The sequence below is a fragment of the Octopus sinensis genome, linkage group LG14, assembly GCF_006345805.1.
Source record: "Octopus sinensis linkage group LG14, ASM634580v1, whole genome shotgun sequence".
Taxonomy (NCBI): domain Eukaryota; kingdom Metazoa; phylum Mollusca; class Cephalopoda; order Octopoda; family Octopodidae; genus Octopus; species Octopus sinensis.
In genome coordinates this window covers 6614073-6636572 of record NC_043010.1, presented here as the reverse complement: position 1 = coordinate 6636572, position 22500 = coordinate 6614073, and the positions used below count along the sequence as shown (strand labels likewise).

Below are 22500 nucleotides of genomic sequence, written 5' to 3'. Positions count from 1 at the left end.
GAAAAATTGGTTTCAAAGTTGATTACATCGACTCTAGTGCTCAGCTGGTACTAATTTTATCAGCTTTGGAAGGGATGAAAGGCAAAGCCAACCTCCATGCAATTTGAACTCAGAACGTAAAGATGGACAGAATGGCACCAAGTATTTTACCTGACATGCAAACGATTCTGTTTGCTCGTTGCCTTAATTTAAGTGAAATATCAATAGCATTTATCACATCAGTGTGAAATGTCCTGTAAAAGCATTGGACTCTGCCCCCACCTCAACACTTAGCAAATTAAAAAGATGAAAAATGTAAACAACTTTAACCCTCACATGACTATATTTCTAATGAGATACAATGTCCAGATATTTTAATTTATAGACTGTCAAGAGTTAGGAAAGGTTTATTAAGATAACATTTGGCAGAATTTAATATAGCATTGGACAAAATTTCTTGCAGCATTTGTTCCAGCTCTTTACATTTTGAGTTCAAATTTAGCTGAGGTAACCTTTGTTTTCCATCCCTGCAGGGATATTAATATAAAGTAGCATTCAAATATTGAGTCGATATAATTGACTTTTTCTCTCCTACCAAATCTGAGGCTTTCTCCAATATTGAAAATCATTAGTAAGCAATATCTTTGCAACATAATGAAGAGAAAATTCTTCCATAAAGTAATAATGAATGGTCTTGATTTAAATGCATGGAGCCCCCAAGCAGACAGATAGTAAGAAGGAGATAACCATTTCTTTATATTTAGTTGGATTAAAAGTTTGAATTTGCAATTAAGGAATATGAAAGCAGGTACATAGAATATGCATATACATTTATTTATTTGCTTACTTATTTCGAAAGTCTTAAAACTTCTAGTCTTAGGTGATCATAAACCATTCTCCTTCTCGAGCCATGCCTGGCTCATAGGGCTGGTTTCCCGGTTTTCTTGGCATATAGGTTCCTCACCCAGACGGGACGCCAGTCCATTGCAAGTGAGCTGCAAGGTGCAGGAGGAAAGAATGAGAGAAAGTTGTGGTGAAAGAGTCAACAGAAGTTTGCCATTACCTTCTGCCAGAGCCGTGCGGAGCTTAGGTGTTTCGCTCATAAACACACACATCACCCGGTCTGAGATTCGAACCCACGATCTCTCAACCGCGAGTCCGCTGCCCTAACCACAAGGCCATGTGCCTCTACAATCATAACCCAAGGGTAAAAACTGAACATTTTATGAAACAAGATATTTTTTATAGCTGGAAAATAATTAGTTTAGAAGAAATCCATAGAATTTTTGGGCTGATGACAACATAACGGATTGTGCTAAAGGCACCCAAACTACTTGATGTTGATGCTAAACTGAACAGCATAAGTCTAATACTGAAGAACCAGGACAAATACCACAAGGCATCAGCGTGACATTCTTACATCATCGTTATCATCATCATCATCATTTAACATTTGCTCTTCCATGCTTGCGTGGGTCGGACAGAATTTATTGAAGCAGATTTTATATGGCTGGATGCCTTTCTTGTTACCAACCCTTGTTTCTTTCCAAGCAAAGTAACATTTTCCCTTGGCCTGATATGTTTTACACAGCAAACTGGAAATGAACAACGCTGCTTGTATGTTGGTGATGCTTCTTTACAAGCATCATATAATTGCAAGGTAAAGGTACATGTAAACACATACACATGCACACACATGTATGCAAACACACACACACACATTGCACACACACATTATACAAGAGGTTTATTTTCAGTTTCTTTTTGCCAAATCCACTCACAAACCTTTAGTAGGCCCAGAGCTATAGTAGAAGATATGACCCAGTAGGACTGAATCCAAGACCACATAGTTGGGAAGTAAGCTTTTCGACCAGACAACCACGCCTGCACATTTCAGTCACACCAAATCTACGGTCCTGGATTGGTGCATTTATTTTCATCAATATAGGTACAGGAGTGGCTGTGTGGTAAGTAGCTTGCTTACCAACCACATGGTTCCGGGTTCAATCCCACTGCGTGGCAACTTGGGCAAGTGTCTTCTACTATAGCCACGGGCAGACCAAAGCCTTGTGAGTGGATTTGGTAGACGGAAACTGAAAGAAGCCCCTCGTATGTATGTATATATATATATATGTATGTGTGTGTATATGTTTATGGGTTTCTGTTTGTCCCCCCTCCCAACATCACTTGACAACCGATGGTGTGTTTACGTCCCCATAACTTAGCAGTTCGGCAAAAAGAGTCTGATAGAATAAGTACTAGGCTTACAAAGAATAAGTCCCAGGGTCGATTTGCTCGACTAAAAGCGGTGCTCCAGCATGGCCGCAGTCAAATGACTGAAACAAGTAAAAGAGTAAAAGAGGTACTCCCAAAAGAATGAAAGGTAAAAATTGACCTCAATGAGATTTAAACCCCGAGCATAGAGAACCAAGGTAAACCCCACAAGGCATTCTATCTGATACTCTCATGACTGCTATTTCATTCCTCTTAATCATAAGTTAGTATGATTAGGGCTGACTTAAATTAAACAACAATTTCTGCCTGATGACCTGCAGTGAAACACCAGTATTGTACTTATTATATTTTATTCAGGTGCTACACAATACTATTGGAGTCTGGTCTCTACCAGTGAATTTCCATTACTATTACTATTGTAAATTATGCCAGATTAAGTTTGATGATATATTATTATGTATTTCAATTTCCTTATAATGGTATTATTATCATGACAACAGCCACGGAGATTATTGAAGGATTAGACCACCAGTTAATAAGCAAGTCTGTCCATCTGATTTATATATATGTATATATATGTATGTATTTAAATATCATTTCACTAATAATACATCTCTCTCCCTCTCCCTTCCTTAAAGATTAACTTCTGCTTGATCAGAATGCTAATTTTAACATCACATCAAACACATCAGCCACCCATTAACTTAGTTTTAAACAAACAGATAATGAGCGTACATAAACATATAAATGCATATATATATATAGATATATGCATATGCATTCACACACATCATCATCATCAAAATTGTCACCATTGTCCTAACATCCACTTTCCCATTAGTCAGACATACACACACACACATACACATATATATATATATGTGTATGTACATACATGCACACAAACATGTATAAAATGACACCATTTGAAGCACAAACAGAAGCAGTATTAACTTATATACATTACGTATGTGTGTATGTATGTATGTATGTATGTATGTATGTATGTATGTATGTATGTGTGTATGTATGTATGTATGTGTATGCATGCATGCATGTATGTATGTATGTATGTATGTGTGTATGTGTGTATGTAAGTATGTATGCATATATGTCTGTGGAGGCACATGGCCTTGTGGTTAGAGCAGCGGACTCGCAGTCGAGGGATCGCGGGTTCAAATCTCAGAGTGGGCGATGCGTGTGTTTATGAGCAAAACACCTAAGCTCCACACGGCTCCGGCAGAAGGTAATGGCGAACTTCTGCTGACTCTTTTGCCACAACTTTCTCTCACTCTTTCCTCCTGCATCTTGCAGCTCACCTGCGATGGACCGGCATCCTGTCCAGGTGGGGAACCTATACACCAAGGAAACCGGGAAACCGGCCCTTATGAGCCAGGCATGGCTCGAGAAGGAACAAACAAACATATATGGTGTCCTCTGCTTTTAATCATTTAAATTCTTCCGTTGTGGAAGGTGCTGGTTTCTAACAAAGATATAAGTCTCCATCTTCAGAATGTAGATAACGGAAACGATGTCAGATTTTAAGCCTGAGAAAGGTCTTGCAGAGTTACCCTGTTCTGCTTACAAACCGTTTCTGTAATGTGTGTGAATCAGTTGGTTGATTTCCTTTTCTGAAAATCCAAGCTTATCCAGACTGACAGTTAGGCATTTTACTTACAAAACCAATTCCTCCAATTATTATTGGTATAAATCTACTATAGCCTCGGGCCGACCAAAGCCTTGTGAGTGGATTTGGTAGACAGAAACTGAAAGAAGCCCGTCATATATATGTATATATATATATGTATGTATATGTTTGTGTGTCTGTGTTTGTCCACCACAAACATCGCTTGACAACCGATGCTGGTGTGTTTACGTCCCCGTCACTTAGCGGTTCGGCAAAAGAGACCGATAGAATAAGTACTGGGCTTACAAAGAATAAGTCCTGTGGTCGATTTGCTCGACAAAAGGCGGTGCTCCAGCATGGCCGCAGTCAAATGACTGAAACAAGTAAAAGAGTAAAGAGAGTTGTAATCCAGATATAGCAGCTGGAGGTCTTGAAGCAGTTGTGTGTGTGTCTGTGTCTATGTATGTATCTATGTATGTATCTATGCATGTATCTTTGCATGCATGATATAGTCCAATAAAGATAGTATATTGCATTTTCCAGTTTCTTACTAAGTTCAGTATCATTGCTTGACACCTTGGACAAGTGTCTACTATTGCATAACCTCAGACTGAGGGAAGCCTTGTAAATGGATTTGGTAGAGAGAAACTGAAAGAAACTTGTATTTATATGAGTGTGTCTTTGTGTCTTTGTTTGTCCCCCATTGCTGCTTGACAACTGGTTTCAGTATGTTTACATCCCTGTAACTTAGTGGTTCAGCAAATGACTCTGATAGAGTAAGCCCCAGGTTAAAATCAGTTGACTGGGCTCGACTGATTTAACTAGAATTTTTCAAGGCAGTGCTCCAGCATGACTACATTTTAATGACTGAAACAAGTAATATATATATATATATATATATATATATACATAATAATTATATATATAATTAATCATCGTTATATTTTTCATCTTATATTTAATCTTCCTATTATATGTAATTTTCTAGATGGTGTAATTTAATTTTTCATTTTGAATTGATAAAAGGTGGTTTTTCTAATATATATATATATATATACTCACATACACACACACACACATATATGTACTTATATATATACACATGCACAGATGTATGTATATATCATGTGTATGTGTGTGTGTGTGTGTATTTGTATGTATGTATACATAAATGAATCATTTTAGGCATACACAGTGGATAGAGGATATAATATATTTAATGTAGATATATGTATATTTAATATTTCATATACATATCTTTCTCTATATATGTGTGTCTGTGTGTGTGTATGTGTATGTGTGTGTTTGTGTGTGTGCGTGCATGCATGTGTGTGTGTGTGCATGTGTGTGTTAATTACTGGTAGGGTCTCATAAAATATCTGTAGAGATAAAGCGAACGTGTTTCATATATATATATACATATATATATATATATACATACATATATATATATATATTTATATATATGCACACACACACATCGACACATACCAGGAAAATGTGTGTGTGTGCACATGCATGTATGTGTGTGAGTATGTGTGCATGTTTGAGTGTATATTTTGGGAGCAATCTTTGACAATGATAAACACTAAGTGTAATCATTATTCACTTCTTAATTAATTAATTAATTATCATTTAATTAATTAATTTGTTATATGTATCAAAGTCTTTCATCAGAAGCCTGTGAACTGTTCATTGATCTCAATATATCTGTTTAGTTTTCAAATATTCAATGCTCCTCATTTACTGGCAAAACAAATAATGAACTTTTATATGTATGTATATGTGTTTTTGCGTATGTGTGTGCACATGTGAATACATGTGTGTGTGTGTGTGTGTGTGCGTGTGTGTGTATGTGAGTGTGTGTGTGCTCAAATATATCTGTTTGAAAATCTGTGTGCGTATGTAAGTTTCTATGTCTGTGCATGTATAAGTATGTACATGTGTGCATGTGTGTGTGTATGAACATTTGTGTGTCAATATGAAAGAGTGTGTTCATGTGTAAGTATGTGCCTGTGAATCTGTGTATCTGTATGTATGTGTCTGTGCATTTATACATGTGTGCATGTGGGGGTTTTTTTTTGCATAGTATGCTACATGTGTAGACATAGCTTAATGAGTTCCTTTGTGACAGTTTCTGACTGATTTCTTTGTGCTCATGTTGTTGTTGCTGTTGTTGTTGTTGTTTAACCCCAGCTTGACATCGATCATACTGATTTATGATCAAAGGCATTCCAGATATGACCATTCCTAACAATCATAAATTTTCTCATGCTGTATTATCTAATGTAACATTACTGATGCTATGGAATGAACTGAAGGTGATCTAGCTGCTATTTCTAGCTGATTGAATGGCCCTTATTGAGGCTTTCTTTCTGCCTTTGTGTGTATATAATGTGTATAGCAATATGGTGTTTATGAGTTGTGTGTGTAATAGCAATGTATGTATAAATCAGTGTGTGTTTATGTATGTTGGCATTATATATTCAGTTGCTTATTTTTGTTCTTTTATTGTTGCTATCTTAAATTGTAGTTGTAGATGTAGAATTAGTTGTAGTTGTATTGTTATTGCTTTTGTTGTTATTGTTGTTGATGTTGTTATTGCTGTAGTTAGCTAACCAATAATGAAAAGTGTCCAAGCCATGATCAGCTAGTAATTTTTTTCAGGTACACTATATATAAGACGATTTTTCCATTTTGTCTGGGTTTTTTTTCCTTAAATAATAAGTTATGATTTGAGTGAGATATAACTGCTGCTTCTAGCAATTTGAATTATCACATTACAAGGCTTCAAACTCCAACTGCAAGATATTCAATTAGGAATCATGAGTTTCATGTAAATGATCTATAAATTCTACCAATCCGCATGAAGTTATGGTGTGGTGTGATGTGGTATAGTTCCTTAGATGCTTTTAAATTTGCTCTCTTTTCACCCTATAAAAACTGTTTGGTACCCAACACAGCCAGACAGCCTCAGCAGACTAGACCACTGACTAGATGAACTCAGTCATTTGTGTAGACCCCCTTTGGCATTCACAGAAGGCAGACTACAAAGACCAGACCACCTGGAGAAAGAAACAACTTCAGACACCCACACATGATATACCACAGCTATAGCCTTCTACAAGACACAGTATGGTTCTCTCATTCTAGTCAGCAGTTATATATTATCAGCATCTTTCTTTTGTAAACAGCCAATGCAGTAAATCATGTCCAGCAATAAATATGCTAAAAGTTAAGAGTTTGCGAGCTGCTTCATTTATTATACATGCAGCCAGCTAAACCACATGATGGTCTTCAACAATGCAACACACATCTAACACCACAATCCTGACAAAATTGGTGATCAATCCATCCTCACAACAGCATAAAATACTCCCTTTCATCTACTATTTCATTCATTAGACAGCATTCATGCTAGGGCACTGCCTTGAAGGGTTTCTTTAAACAAATGAACCTCAGTACTTATTTTTTAAAGCCTGCTACTTATTCTATTGGCAGGAATTTGAACACACCAGCACCATTATTTACATTATTTACATTCGATGGATATTTGTCCTCATCTTGTTTGTTGTTAATACATCATTTCGGCTTATATACCCTCCAACCTTCTTCAGGTGTCTTGGGGAAATTTCGAACCAGGGTTCTCATTCCTAAGGATTTTTTTTTTATGTTATTATTATCATTATTATTATTATTATTATTATTATTATTGTTATTGTTCAGGTCACTGATTGGAATCGAAATAGGAATCTTGGGGTTATTAGCCTGCGCTCTTAACCACTATGCCATATGTCCTCCCGGGGCTAAAACAACACTAGCATCATCCTCTATGGGACTGCTACATATAGTTGGCAATTATTTTTTACTATATATATATATATACATATATATACACAAACATAATGGACTTCAGCAATTTATGCCTACCAAATTCACACACATACCTTGGTCAACCTGAGGTTATAATAGAAGACATTTGCTCAAGTGGGACTGAACCCGAGACCACATGGCTGCAAAGCTAGATTCTTAACCACACCACCGTGTCTGCACCTATTACCTTATAATATTGATAAGAGTAACGCTTTCTAAAACCATCTTTCGATGAATTTCACGCTGTAAGTAGGGGCAGGGGATAAGCATAATATTCTGTATCATACTAGCTAACCATACCTACTCCAGGACCTACTTTAGTGGATGTATCAGCCGATGATTAAATTTCTACCCATCTGCCAATTAATGATTTAATCAGGCTTTGTAATCCTTCTTTGTCTACACGAAACCCCTTCTCTTTTTTTTTTTTTTATCTACATATACACATATATGAGATGGTGCATGTGTGTGTGGCTGTGTGTCATTTTCTCAGTGTTTTTTTTCTTTTTTGCAGGTCATGTTTCATAAAAAGCTAGGATAGGGCAAAATAGGGTACAAATATATAAAGGATTAATAATGATAAGATAACATGATAAAAAGAAAAATCCTGCTTAAGTAACCACATTCCAAGTAAACTGAGTCATTCTTGTGTGTGTGTCTCTCTGTATATGTCGGGTATGTACAAATATATGATGCTGATGATGATGATGATCATCATCATCATCGTTTAGCGTCCGCTTTCCATGCTGGCATGGGTTGGATGGTTCAACTGGGGTCTGGGAAACAAGAAGGCTGCACCAGGCCCAATCTTGATTTGGCAGTGTTTCTACGGCTGGATGTCCTTCCTAACGCCAACCACTCCATGAGTGTAGTGGGTACTTTTTACGTGCCACCGGCACAGGTGCCAGACGAGGCTGTTAAACGGCCACGATTGGATGGTGCTTTTTACGTGCCACCAGCACGGGGACCAGACGAAGCTGGCAATGGCCACGGTCGGATGGTGTGTGTGTGTGTGTGCATGTGTGTGTTTGAATATATATATATATATGTGCGGAAACTAGGGATTGACAAATGGTTAATAAGGGCTGTACAGGCCCAATACTGGGGTGCCATTTGTAAGGTTAGGGTTGACAATGAGTATAGTGAAGAATTCCAGGTAGAAGTAGGGGTCCACCAAGGATCAGCCCTCAGTTCCCTCTAATTCATCATAGTTCTCCAGGCAATAACACAGGAATTCAAGACACGTTGCCCCTGGGAGCTCCTCTACATGAATGACGTGGTCCTTATAGCAGAATCACTACCAGAACTAGAGAAGAAATTTCAGGTGTGGAAGCAAGATTTAGGATCGAAGGGCCTTAGAATCAAGGTAGCAAACACAAAGTCCTAGAAAGTAGGAAGGCAAACACCCTTCAGGTAGATGGCCCAGCTCGATCTGTAGGAAAAGTGTAGGTAGAAACTCCATAAGATGTATCCAATGTAAGCTATGGACACAGCTAAATGATTGTTCTATCTTGGGGACAGAGGTAAAGAAAATGATTGCTGCCAAATTGAAAAAAGGCTGTCATAGACAAATAAGAGGGGCCCAACAGGAATGAAAATAAAATTGTAAACAAAATTCAAAATTTATACACTTTTAATACATATTGAACATGCTAAACATAAATAAAAGTGAGTTTTTTAAAAAATGCATCCAATTTTACTCAAATCATCATTAATTCTGGGACACCCTATATTTACTCATGTGACTAAAGGGGGAGGGAACACAGTGGGTGGGGACTAATTGCAGATGGTAGGCGTAGCTTCCGGAAGTGGTCAAACGCAAATGGCTGTGAGTCACAACAGCAGTTTGTTTCTTTGTACGAACATTTTACATTATACGAACATTTTGCATTAGACATCGATGACACAGAAAGCAGACATGCTGCCGGGCCATGCTGTGTTGAAAACATGAAACATCAACAGGGTAGTTCTGGAGAATGGATGAATGGGTTTGTGGTGCCTTTACCCAACTGCTACACACACACACAGCCTGGTGATGTGTGGGATGGTAACATGAAGCATCAACAGGGCACCGACAAAAATTTTAATGTTCTTCTCATTTCCTCTGCCAAATTGGACAAAAATGGTTTTCATGAAATATTATACGCTACTTATAATGCATGAGTAGTGTCAATATTTCATAGTCAGAAAATGGCCTGAAACAAAGATAAAAACCCTGGACAGTATACTCAAATCTGATTAATCTGCATTTTGTGGGACCATAGTCAGCGTTGGAAATTTTTTTTAGTTAGCAGCAATTTGATAAGCCTGATTAATGTTTGTTGCAAATTTGGAGGAAAGTGACTGGATACTCTTCATGTTCTTGGCCTTAATGCTGCAAAAATGCTTTAAACATGCAATTTATCTGCCCCTAGGCCCACATTAGGCAAGAAACTGAAAATTGTTTTGGCCCATGGCACTCCATGAACACTATGCTATACATGTATAAAATTTCATTAAAATCGGTTGGGTAAATCTTGAGTTTTAACAATATGACAAACTCACAGACAGACACATATCCTGTATTTTATATATTCACATATATATATATGTGTGTGGTGTGTGTGTGTGGTGATCTAGTTAAATGTTTCATAAAAATATATTTTATTTGTTTTTTATGTTTTGGTTTATGTCTATCATTGTTTGTTTTGCAAAATAGTGGCTTTATCTCTAATCCATATTTTATATATGTATGTATGTATGTATGTATATATATATATTATATATATATATATAAAATATTATTAGAGACAAAACCACTATTTTGCAAAACAAACAAGGAAAGACTTAATCAATACATAAAATTTTAATAAATAGTCAAAAAAACCGCCACTACAATCGTTTCTTGTCTTGATCGACAATCTTCAGGTGGACTTCCAATAAGTCAGTTTCAATAAAATTGGATTTAATCCTAAATCTGATTTTTTCCCTGTAAATTTGGATTTATTCCCTAATATTTATTATTATATATATATATATATTATATATATATATATGTATATATATATATATATTATATATATATATATATATATATACATACATATATACATATATATATATATACATACACACACACACACATATATATATACACACAAATATAATATATATACACATACATACATATGTATATATGTGAGTATACATGTATATACATATATGTGTGTGTGTGTATATAAATGTGTGTATATGTGTGTATAAATATATATATATGCATACACATATATATATGTGTGTGTGTGTCTGTGAAAGATCACCTGATAGATACATACACACAAATTCCTTTGTTCTTTTATTCTGTTATGCACTTCAGCTGGGTGTGGCCATACTGGGGCACCACCAGTGTTATCACCTTTTCAATGGGTCATTTTTTTGTAATTAGCTTTTGGTGAAGGAGGGAGTTCAACATTCCTGCCATGATGTAGGTACAGCTGGGACCTTGGACAGCAGGAGGCTGAGTTGTTTCTTGAAAACATCTACCCCTACACCATGTAGACTCTTCAGATGTTTTGCTAAGGTATTAAATAACCATGGGTCCTTGAATCCCAAGCTACCACAGTACATGAACTTCACTCTAGATGGTATAGCTGGTACCTTTGGAACAGTGCAGGGACATCCAGCTCAGGGGCTGCTATAGTTCTCAATGTCAAGGTTTGGTGCCAACCCCTCCTGGATCTTCCATACATATATCACTGGGAAAGATGATGCTAAGCATTTTGTCCAGCAAACTAACAATTCTGCTAGCTTGTTGCATATATATATAGATATATAAGTATTATTTTTTAGAGTATCTAAGAGATACCACCACGCTGGAAATAGCAGCTATTTCCAGCATGGTGGTATCTCTCAGATACCTTAAATTATAATTTTAATAATAATTATAACATTTGAAGGTTTTTATTCCCATGCTGATCACCTGATAAGATCGGTATTTAAATAACGATCTTATCTTTATTTATATAAATTTATATATATGTGTCTTCTACTATAGCCTCGGGCCGACCAAAGCCTTGCGAGTGGATTTGGTAGACGGAAACTGAAAGAAGCCCATCATATATATGTATATATATGTGTGTGTATGTGTATGTTTGTGTGTCTGTGTTTGTCCCCCCAAACATCGTACTTGTTCTGGAGTTGATTCTTTCTTTCTTCTTCCATTTACTTTCCTTTTTTTTCTTTTTTTTTCATGTTTGAATATTTCCATATTTTTCTCTCTTGTTCTACATCTTGAAGAAAATAATTGCAGTTACATTTGGAGAGTGATGGACTCTGCCTTGTCTGAATAGGCTCAAGACAGACCATTTGACACATCACCCCTGTCAACTCCACTTTACGTTTTGGGCTTTTAGACTATTCGTCTAAACCATGTTTTCTTACCTCTTCCTTCTCCCTTTTGTTTATATTGTATGCTCTTGGTTTTCACTCAGATGAAGATCAGTTGCCTTAATTCAAATGCCCTATGAAGATGAAGAATTTTATTCTTACATTTATGTATAGACTGCATTCTGAGAACTTTGATCTGAAACAGCTGTTAGCTTTGTTATGTCTTGCTTTGTATTAGTAAAGAAGAGTTAAATGTGGTCCTATTGATGTACTGGATAATCTATGCTTTTCTCCATTTTCTAATTATTTGCATTGGTTCCTGATAAACTTTTGCTTATCCTATTGTTACCTGTGCTTGACATATATGGTGTGCTCAACATATATCAGTATCAGATACCGATAGTACCTACGGATATTTTATCCCTTAGTTGGTTACTACAGCTGCTAACTCTGTTTATATGTGTGTTTGTGTGTGTGTGTGTGTGTGTGTGTGTATTCATCCCAAGCTATAGGCCAATAAGGCCAGTTTCTTTGATTCTATGGTGTATATATATTTCTTTACTACCTACAAGGGGCTAAACACAGAGGAGACGAACAAGGACAGACAAAGAGATTAAGTCAATTACATCGACCCCAGTGCGTAACTGGTACTTAATTTATCGACCCCAAAAGGATGAAAGGCAAAGTCGACCTCGGCGGAATTTGAACTCGGAACGTAACGGCAGACGAAATACGGCAATGCATTTCGCCCGGTGTGCTAACGTTTCTGCCAGCTCGCCGCCTTGTATATGGTGTATATATTCCCTCCAGTATAGGATCTATTGCAAGATTGCTCATTTTTGTCAGGTGAATGGACAGAAGCAATGCAAAGAGAAGTGTTTTGCTCAAGAACACAATGCATTGCCCAGACTAGAAACTGAAACCACAATCTCACAATCACGAGTACTACACCATAACCGCTAAATCACGAACTGCCATATAAGCACACATGCACACAAATATTTATATATAATTATGTATTTATTTACATACATAACTATTCATATACATATACATACATACATACATACATTCATACATACATTTATACATACATACATACATACATACATACATACATACATACATACATTCATACATACATACATACATACATACATACATTCATACATACATTTATACATACATACATACATACATACATACATACATACATTCATACATACATACATACATACATACATACATACATCATATATACATACATACATACATACATAAAGATACATACATACATTCATTCATACATACATACATTCATACATACATACATATATACATACATACATACATACATACATACATACACATACATACATACATACATACATACATACAAACATACATACATACATACATATATATAACCCATGCTAGCATGGAGAACGGACGTTAAACGACGATGATGATATATGTGTATGTATTTATATATATATGTATGTATATATGTGTATATATACATACATACATACATATATATATGTGCATATATGTGTATGTATCTATATATATATATATATATATATATATTTACACCCACCCCCATATATGTGCATACAGTCGTACGCATATATTCCCTTGTACACAAATGAACTGAACCAGAATAAGAAAGATCATCTGGCTTAATCCCTACTCTAACAAAAACCGTAGTGACCAACGGAGCAAAAAATTTCCAATCTTTCACCAGTAAACATTTTCATACAAATCATAAGTATCACAGCTCTATATTTAGAACAATGTTAAGGTCAGCTATACTTGCACAGAAAATATAATAAGCACAATACTTAAAATCAATAAAAACAACACCATCCTTTGAGATTTACCTAGGTTAGCTGAATAACCCATTATAATGCCTGTTAAATGTCAAAATGCCTAACTAGTGATATACCAAGCTAGCATGCTGTTGAGATATGGTACTGAAAAGAGTTAGATAGAATCAGCAATTTGTGAATTTAAGCCAAAATACACAGGATATATGCACTTCTTGAATTGTTGCTGATGTAATACAGTTAGATTCGAAAATTTGGAGAATTGAAAGATTATACTTTAAAAAAAACCTGATAAAAGTTAGCTGGTCTATAATAGAAAAGGTTCACCATTATTATGAAGGTAATCCATAAAGATGTTTGCTGTGTATTGCAGGGAAGTACAATATAACCATTGTTTGTTATTATGATAAATTTTTACAATGAATAAGCACTAAGAAAAAAATACATATAAGTACCAGCAAATATACATTGATGCATTTGCTAAATTTGCCTGAAGTGGCAACCAAATTTCTGCGAAATCATATCCTGTGGCCTTAAAGAAAAAGACAGATGATGTATTCTTAGATATACCTAGTCAAACTAAAAGCTAAAATGATTGCTAGAGTGTATATAAATTGCTTTTAGTTTGCAGTTTTAGTTGTGTAACTTCCCTTTTCCTTCAAAATTTTCTGCAAAAAGCCAGACTGTCAGAACTCTAATACTCTTTTACTCTTTTACTTGTTTCAGTCATTTGACTGTGGCTATGCTGGAGCACTGCCTTTAGTTGAGCAAATCAACCCCAGGACTTATTCTTTATAAGCCTAGTAATTATTCTATCAGTCTCTTTTGCCAAACTGCTAAATTACGGGGACGCAATACACCAGAATCGGTTGTCAAGTGATGTTGGGGGGACAAACACAGACACACAAATGTATACACACACACACACACACATATATATATATATATATATTATATATATATATATATATATATACATATACATATATACGACGGGCTTCTTTCAGTTTCCATCTACCAAATCCACTCACAAGGCTTTGGTCGGCCCAAGCCTATAGTAGAAGACACTTGCCCAAAGTGCCACACAGTGGGACTGAACCCGGAACCATGTGGTTGGTTAGCAAGCTACTTACCACACAGCCACACTATACTATTGCCTCAACTATATTTATACTCTTTCTCTTTGTCTTTCTGTCCATTTGATTATTTGTCTCTCTGGCTGTGGTTCAATCTATCTGTCTGCCTCTCTTTCTTTTGCTCTCTCTCTCTCTCTCTCTCTCTCTCTCTCTCTGTAAGAAAATGAACCACTATCAAAATGTGTGACTATAAGCATTCAGTTGTTCAGTCAACAGAACTACCAGGCTCATTATAGTAATGTTCAAGTGGCTGAGTACTCCACAGACATGTGTGCCCTTAATATAACTCTCAAGCTGAACCAGCATGATACAGTTTGATCCAACTAGGCCTTTGAATTACAGGTGCAATTTGTGTGTGTGTGTGTGTGCGCACACATGTGTGTGTGTATACATGTATTTCTGGATAAATACACACACACACACACACATATACACACACAAATATGTACATGTGTATGTGTATATGATGTGCAGAGACACCTGATATATATTATTTTCAAATTCTGACACAAGGCCAGCAATTTGGGGTTAGAGGCAGTAAGTCAATTAGATGAACACCAGTACTGAAATGGTACTTATTTTATCAACCCCAAAAGGATGAAAGGTAAACTCAACCTCAACAGAATTTGAACTCAGAACATAAAGACAAATGAAATATCACTAAGTATTTTACCCTACATGCTATGCCAACAATCCTGTTAGCTCACAGCCTTTCACATGCAATAAATATAAACATATTATATTTTAATAGCACTTAAAAAATACAGAAGTGTATTAGATAAATGCATAAGTAATAGATGACTGCATGCATACATACAGGAATATATTCATTCATATATATATATATATGAAAAGAAAGAAAGAAAGATATATATATATATGCAATATTTACATACATGCAGATTGCACACACAACAACATCTATATACTTATAATGCACAACTATATACTTACATGCACAGCTATATACTTATAATGAGTTTACACCAAAGAATAGAAATATATATATAATTGGTGATAGCTATTTTCTTATTCTCTTCACATATTTCATATAATAAAGTGACTAATTCTTACACGTGTGAGTACTTATGTATGGTCTGCTTGCTCAAGGAATAACATTCTTATTTCTTTATTGCCCACAAGGGGCTAAACATAGAGGGGACAAACAAACACAGACAAAGGGATTAAGTCGATTACATGGACCCTAGTGCGTAACTGGTACTTAATTTATCGACCCCGAAAGGACGAAAGGCAAAGTCGACCTCGGCGGAATTTGAACTCAGAATGTAGCGGCAGACGAAATACCTATTTTTTTACTACCCACAAGGGGCTAAACACAGAGAGGACAAACAAGGACAGACAAACGGATTAAGTCAATTACATCGACCTCAGTGTGTAACTGGTACTTAATTTATCGACCCCGAAAGGATGAAAGGCAAAGTCGACCTCGGCGGAATTTGAACTCAGAATGTAGCGGCAGACGAAATACCTATTTTTTTACTACCCACAAGGGGCTTAACACAGAGAGGACAAACAAGGACAGACAAACGGATTAAGTCGATTACATCGACCCCAGTGCGTAACTGGTACTTAATTTATCGACCCCGACAGGATGAAAGGCAAAGTCGACCTCGGTGGAATTTGAACTCAGAGCGTAGCAGCAGACGAAATACAGCTAAGCATTTCACCCGGTGTGCTAATGATTCTACCAACTCGTTGGCAATTTGTAACTTTCTTTAATAAACAACTTCATAGGAACAATGAATATAGTCTGGAGTTTGGTAGGTGTAATGTTAGAGCTGTGCTAAGTCAATGTGAGAATCTACTCTCATTAGCAATGCTATTGTATTTGAAAATCTATAATACGTTTAAATGGTCTTTCCTGCAGGAATTTCTGGCAGTACCTTTCAGTATTTTTTAAAATTTGCTGTCTTTTTTTTTTATATATATATATAAATGCTACTCAATGTATTGCATTTTTGTTCAGAATGTATACATGCATACAAACATATATATATGTATGTGTATAAATATTTTTTATTATGCGAATGTATTGTATGTACATCTATATATTCATGCATCTATATTCTATATATGTATGAATGAATATACTTATATAAATGCGCATGCAGTCATGCATTACTTATGTATATATTTAAGGATATATATATATTTATATGAATATATACATTCATAAATATATATGCATATGTATGTGTGTGTGTGCATATAGATAGATAAGCAGAAAGACAGATGGACAGAAAGATAGTTGAATCAATCAAATACCCAAACAAGCACACACTCATGTACTTACACACACTTCATACAGACAAGCACACACATATAATTCATGTTTCTATGCACGGAAAAGGCATAACTAGTGCTATTTAGTTTCTTTACCTATCTCTGGTTGTTGTGGGTTGCAGTCAACACAAGCTCCCTTCCAAAGAGAAAAAAAACATGGCCAATCATGTATATATATACTCTTTTACTCTTTTTACTCTTTTATACTTGTTTCAGTCATTTGACTGCGGCCATGCTAGAGCACCGCCTTTGGTCGAGCAAATCGACCCCGGGACTTATTCTTTGTAAGCCCAGTACTTATTCTATCGGTCTCTTTTGCCGAACCGCTAAGTGACGGGGACGTAAACACACCAGCACCGGTTGTCAAGCAATGCTAGAGGGACAAACACAGACACACAAACATACATATATATATATACATATATACGACAGGCTTCTTTCAGTTTCCGTCTACCAAATCCACTCACAAGGCTTTGGTCGGCCCGAGGCTATAGCAGAAGACACTTGCCCAAGATGCCACGCAGTGGGACTGAACCCGGAACCATGTGGTTGGTTAGCAAGCTACTTACCACACAGCCACACAGCCACTCCTGCGACATATATATATGTCTTTCTATTTACTCTAACACGAAACAGCTTCCTATAAATTTAAGCAATGGGAGTGACAATAAGTAAATTATGAAAGCAAACATTTTTTTAAAAGAACCCATGCTAGCATGTAAAAACGGACGTTAAACGATGATGATGATGATGATGATGATGGTGGTGGTCGTGGTGGTGGTCGTGGTGGTGGTCGTGGTGGTGGTCGTGGTGGTGGTCGTGGTGGTGGTCGTGGTGATGATGATGATGATGATGATGATGATGAAGAAGAACAAGAAGAAGAAGAAGAAGAAGAAGAAACATTTAGATCAGTTCAAATAAATTTGGGATGTAAGAAGTTGTTTTTATTGTAGTTTGCCATGGAGAACATCCTTGCTTTAGGCAATAGGTATCAAATCACCAAAAGTCATCTCATGATGCCCTCTAGTGGAAAGGTGAATAAATTTGAAACTGCTTGGAAGCCAACCCTGAAATACTTTGGAAGTCATGACTAAGACAAAATATGTTCAAAATGTTTGTTTAATTCACAATGCTTCTTTCACATGCCTACTATATATTTTCTTCCTGTCTAGCCATGTGTGTGTGTGTGTGTGTGAACACAAAGGGAGGGAGACAGAAAGACAGGTGATGTACAAAACAAACAGATGTATTAGTATAACGCTCAGGAATAGAAAAAGTCTTTTACATTTCGAGCCTACGCTCTTCTACAGAAAGGGACACAGAAAAAAACAAGGAGAGAAAAAAAATGTGTGTTGTGGCTAACAATCTATCATGGTGATAGATAGACAGACAGACAGATAGACAGGTAGGTAGATAGATAGATAGATAGGTAGATAGACAGATAGATAGATAGATAGACAGATAGATAGATAGATAGATAGATAGGTAGGTAGGTAGATAGATAGATAGATAGATAGATAGATAGATAGATAGATAGACAGATAGACAGATAACGGGAAGCTTTATGAAAATAAACAAAAGATGAAGGCAGGTGGAATACAAACAAACAATTGTATTAGTATGGCGCTCAGGAATATAAATAAAACAAGTCTTTTACGTTTCGAGCCTACGCTCTTCAACAGAAAGATACACAGAAAAGAAACACAGAAAGAAACAAGGAGAGAAAAAAAATGCGTGCAGAGGCTAGCGAATTAACATGGCGATCTAGATAGATAGATAGATAGATAGATAGATAGATAGATAGATAGATAATAGATAGATAGACAGATAGATAGATAGATAGGTAGGTAGGTAGATAGATAGATAGATAGATAGATAGATAGATTAGATAGACAGATAGACAGATAACGGAAGCTTTATGAAAATAAACAAAAGATGAAGGCAGTGGAATACAAACAAACAATTGTATTAGTATGGCGCTCAGGAATATAAATAAAACAAGTCTTTTACGTTTCGAGCCTACGCTCTTCAACAGAAAGATACACAGAAAAGAAACACAGAAAGAAACAAGGAGAGAAAAAAAATGCGTGCAGAGGCTAGCGAATTAACATGGCGATCTAGATAGATAGATAGATAGATAGATAGATAGATAGATAGATAGATAGATAGATAGATAAATTTGTGTGTTCCATTAAGTCTGAGTCCTTGTACCTTGTATATGTGTATGCATGTATTTGTTATATTATCAAAAGTTTATGTCTTACCATAATCATGTTTTCAACAAAAAAAAAAAAAAAGAAGAATATCATTAACATCTCCCCTGTTGCCTGAAGTTTGAGCAAATACAGTGATGGAATTTATGAACATTTATTTATGATATAGACTTGAATTAGCCACTGCTTGGAATGATTAGCTTGCTAACTAATGAGGGATAGCAGACATCAAAAAAGTAAATCTAGTCTCAATCCTAGATTCATCCTTGCAATTTGCCTTTGTTGTTGAATTAACGCTAGCTTAAATCTCTCTCAAAATTACACCATCGTGTCCATGTCGTTTGTTTTACTTTTGTTATCTAAAGGAAGTTATCCCTCATTCTGTAATTTCCCTAATCAGAATATGTTTTCCAAAAGAGATCAAAGATGTGTCCTCGTTTATCCTACTCTTCAGAGTCAGGATATTTATGAAGGATTTTCTTTAATTAAGTTAGTGGTACCTGACAAGGTACAGTATATATTTTTCCTCATGTGCCAAAGTAAAAAAAAAAAGATTTTTCTGTCTTATTTTGACTATGTTGGAGGTGTTAACGTACAATTGCTTGGCAAGTGATAGATAAGTGGTGCAGAAACGTTAGCACGCCGGGCGAAATGCTTTGCGGTATTTCGTCTGCCGCTACGTTCTGAGTTCAAATTCACCGAGGTCTACTTTGCCTTTCATCCTTTCTGGGTCGATTAAATATGTACCAGTTATGCACTGGGGTCGATATAATCGACTTAATCCGTTTGTCTGTCCTTGTTTGTTCCTTCTGTGTTTAGCCCCTTGTGGGTAGTAAAGAAATAGGTTCAGATCCTATGATTGGAAGTCTGTTCTTTTTCCTTTTGCTAGATACACATGAAGATTACTTACACACACAACACGCACTCACACACACACACACCACACACACACACACACACACACACACACACACACACACACGCACGCACTCACACACACGTACATGCAAGCATATATTGAACTGTTGATTCTTGTACGAAATAAATAGATTCTCTAAATTGTGCATGTGTTTGTGCGAAAGGCGGCGAACTGGCAGAATCGTTAGCACGCCGGGATAAATGCTTAGTGAAAATTTCATCTGCCGTTACGTTCTGAGTTCAAATTCCGCCGAGGTCGACTTTGCCTTTCATCCTTTCGGGGTCGATAAATTAAGTGCCAGTCACACAAGGGGGTCGATGTAATCGACTTAATCCCTTTGTCTGTCCTTGTTTGTCCCCTCTATGTTTAGCCCCTTGTGGGCAATACAGAAATATGTGTATGTGTTTGTGCCTATATATATATTGTATGTATACATTCATGTATGTAAACATGCATGCACTTGCATATATGTGTGTGTGTGTGTGTGAGTTTGTATGTATTCTATTGTTCATGTGCTCTACACACCTAGTAGAGAATATTCGTTTCTTTTACAGCATTTATGTATCCTCTGTAGGATTTAGGCGCAGGAGTAGCTGTGTGGTAAGTAGCTTGCTAACCAACCACATGGTTCCGGGTTCAGTCCCACTGCGTGGCATATGGGCAAGTGTCTTCTGCTATAGCCCTGGGCCAACCAATGCCTTGTGAGTGGATTTGGTAGACGGAAACTGAAAGAAGCCTGTCGTATATATGTATATATATATGTATATATGCGTGTGTGTGTTTGTGTGTCTGTGTTTGTTCCCCTATCATTGCTTGACAACCGATGCTGGTGTGTTTACATCCCCGTCACTTAGCGGTTCAGCAAAAAGAGACCGATAGAATAAGTACTGGGCTTACAAAAAGAATAAGTCCCGGGGTCGAGTTGCTCGACTAAAAGGCGGTGCTCCAGCATGGCCGCAGTCAAATGACTGAAACATGTAAAAGAGAGTAAAAAGAGTCAGTGCATAGGTTTCATTACCATGTAGCATCACGCTGTATCTGCATGAATCACGCAAGAAATGTCTTCATAGCCTTGAGAGGAAATTCCTTCTTAAACTTTTTCCATCCTGTTCTTATTCTCATGTTTTATAGAGAGTACAGGTAGTCAGGTAATTTTGGTACTCTCTCTCTCTTTTTACTCTTTTACTTGTTTCAGTCATTTGACTGCGGTCATGCTGGAGCACCGCCTTTAGTCGAGCAACTCGACGCCAAGACTTATTCTTTTGTAAGCCCAGTACTTATTCTATCGGTCTCTTTTGCCGAATCGCTAAGTAACGGGGACATAAACACACCAGCATCGGTTGTCAAGCAATGCTAGGGGGACAAACCCAGACACACATATATATACATATATACGACGGGCTTCTTTCAGTCTCCGTCTACCAAATCCACTCACAAGGCTTTGGTTGGCTTGAGGCTATAGTAGAAGACAGTTGCCCAAGATGCCACGCAGTGGGACTGAACCTGGAACCATGTGGTTGACAAACAAGCTACTTACCACACAGCCACTCTGTTCTGTTTTGTAATAAGTTACAGAGGACCTGCTTAAGTGCATGTGATGTAAAAATCACTTGTGAGTCTGACAAAAATTATGATGTAAAAATATGCAAGCAACCTCTAAAAGTTAGTAAACTTGAACCCAAAACCATGTGGTTGGGAAGCAAGCATCTTACCACACAGCCACTCCTGCTGCATCACATGAAAGGGAATAGCTCAAATAGGGTTAGGGAAAAGGCAGTTGGTAGTTATGATAGTGGTGGTGGTGATTTTTATTTGTTGTTTAAGACAGTTGTTTTTTTGTCTGATGCTGCCAGTCATGATGGTGGTGGTAGTGGTGGTTGTGGGGGGTGGGGTGGTAGTGGTGGTGGTGGTGGTGGTGGTGGTGGTGTTGGGGGTAGTGGTGGTGGTGGTAGTGGTGGTTGTAGTGGTGGTGGTGTTGGTGGTTGATGGTGGTGGTGGTAGTGGTTGTGGTGGTGGTAGT

General features: G+C 36.7%; 1 protein-coding gene across 3 annotated transcripts in view; it reads left to right on the top strand.

The window, feature by feature from the left end:
• The window catches only part of LOC115218747 (putative protocadherin beta-18), a 169314-nt gene that overhangs the window by 104977 nt on the left and 41837 nt on the right, over positions 1–22500 (top strand). The window contains exon 5 of one of the 3 annotated variants that reach the window (XM_036508572.1): positions 12184–12311. The exons of the other annotated variants lie outside the window; for them this stretch is intronic. The gene's annotated coding sequence lies outside the window, so the exon portion shown is untranslated. Of the gene's footprint in view, positions 1–12183; positions 12312–22500 lie in introns of those variants that run through there. 3 annotated transcript variants of the gene reach the window in all.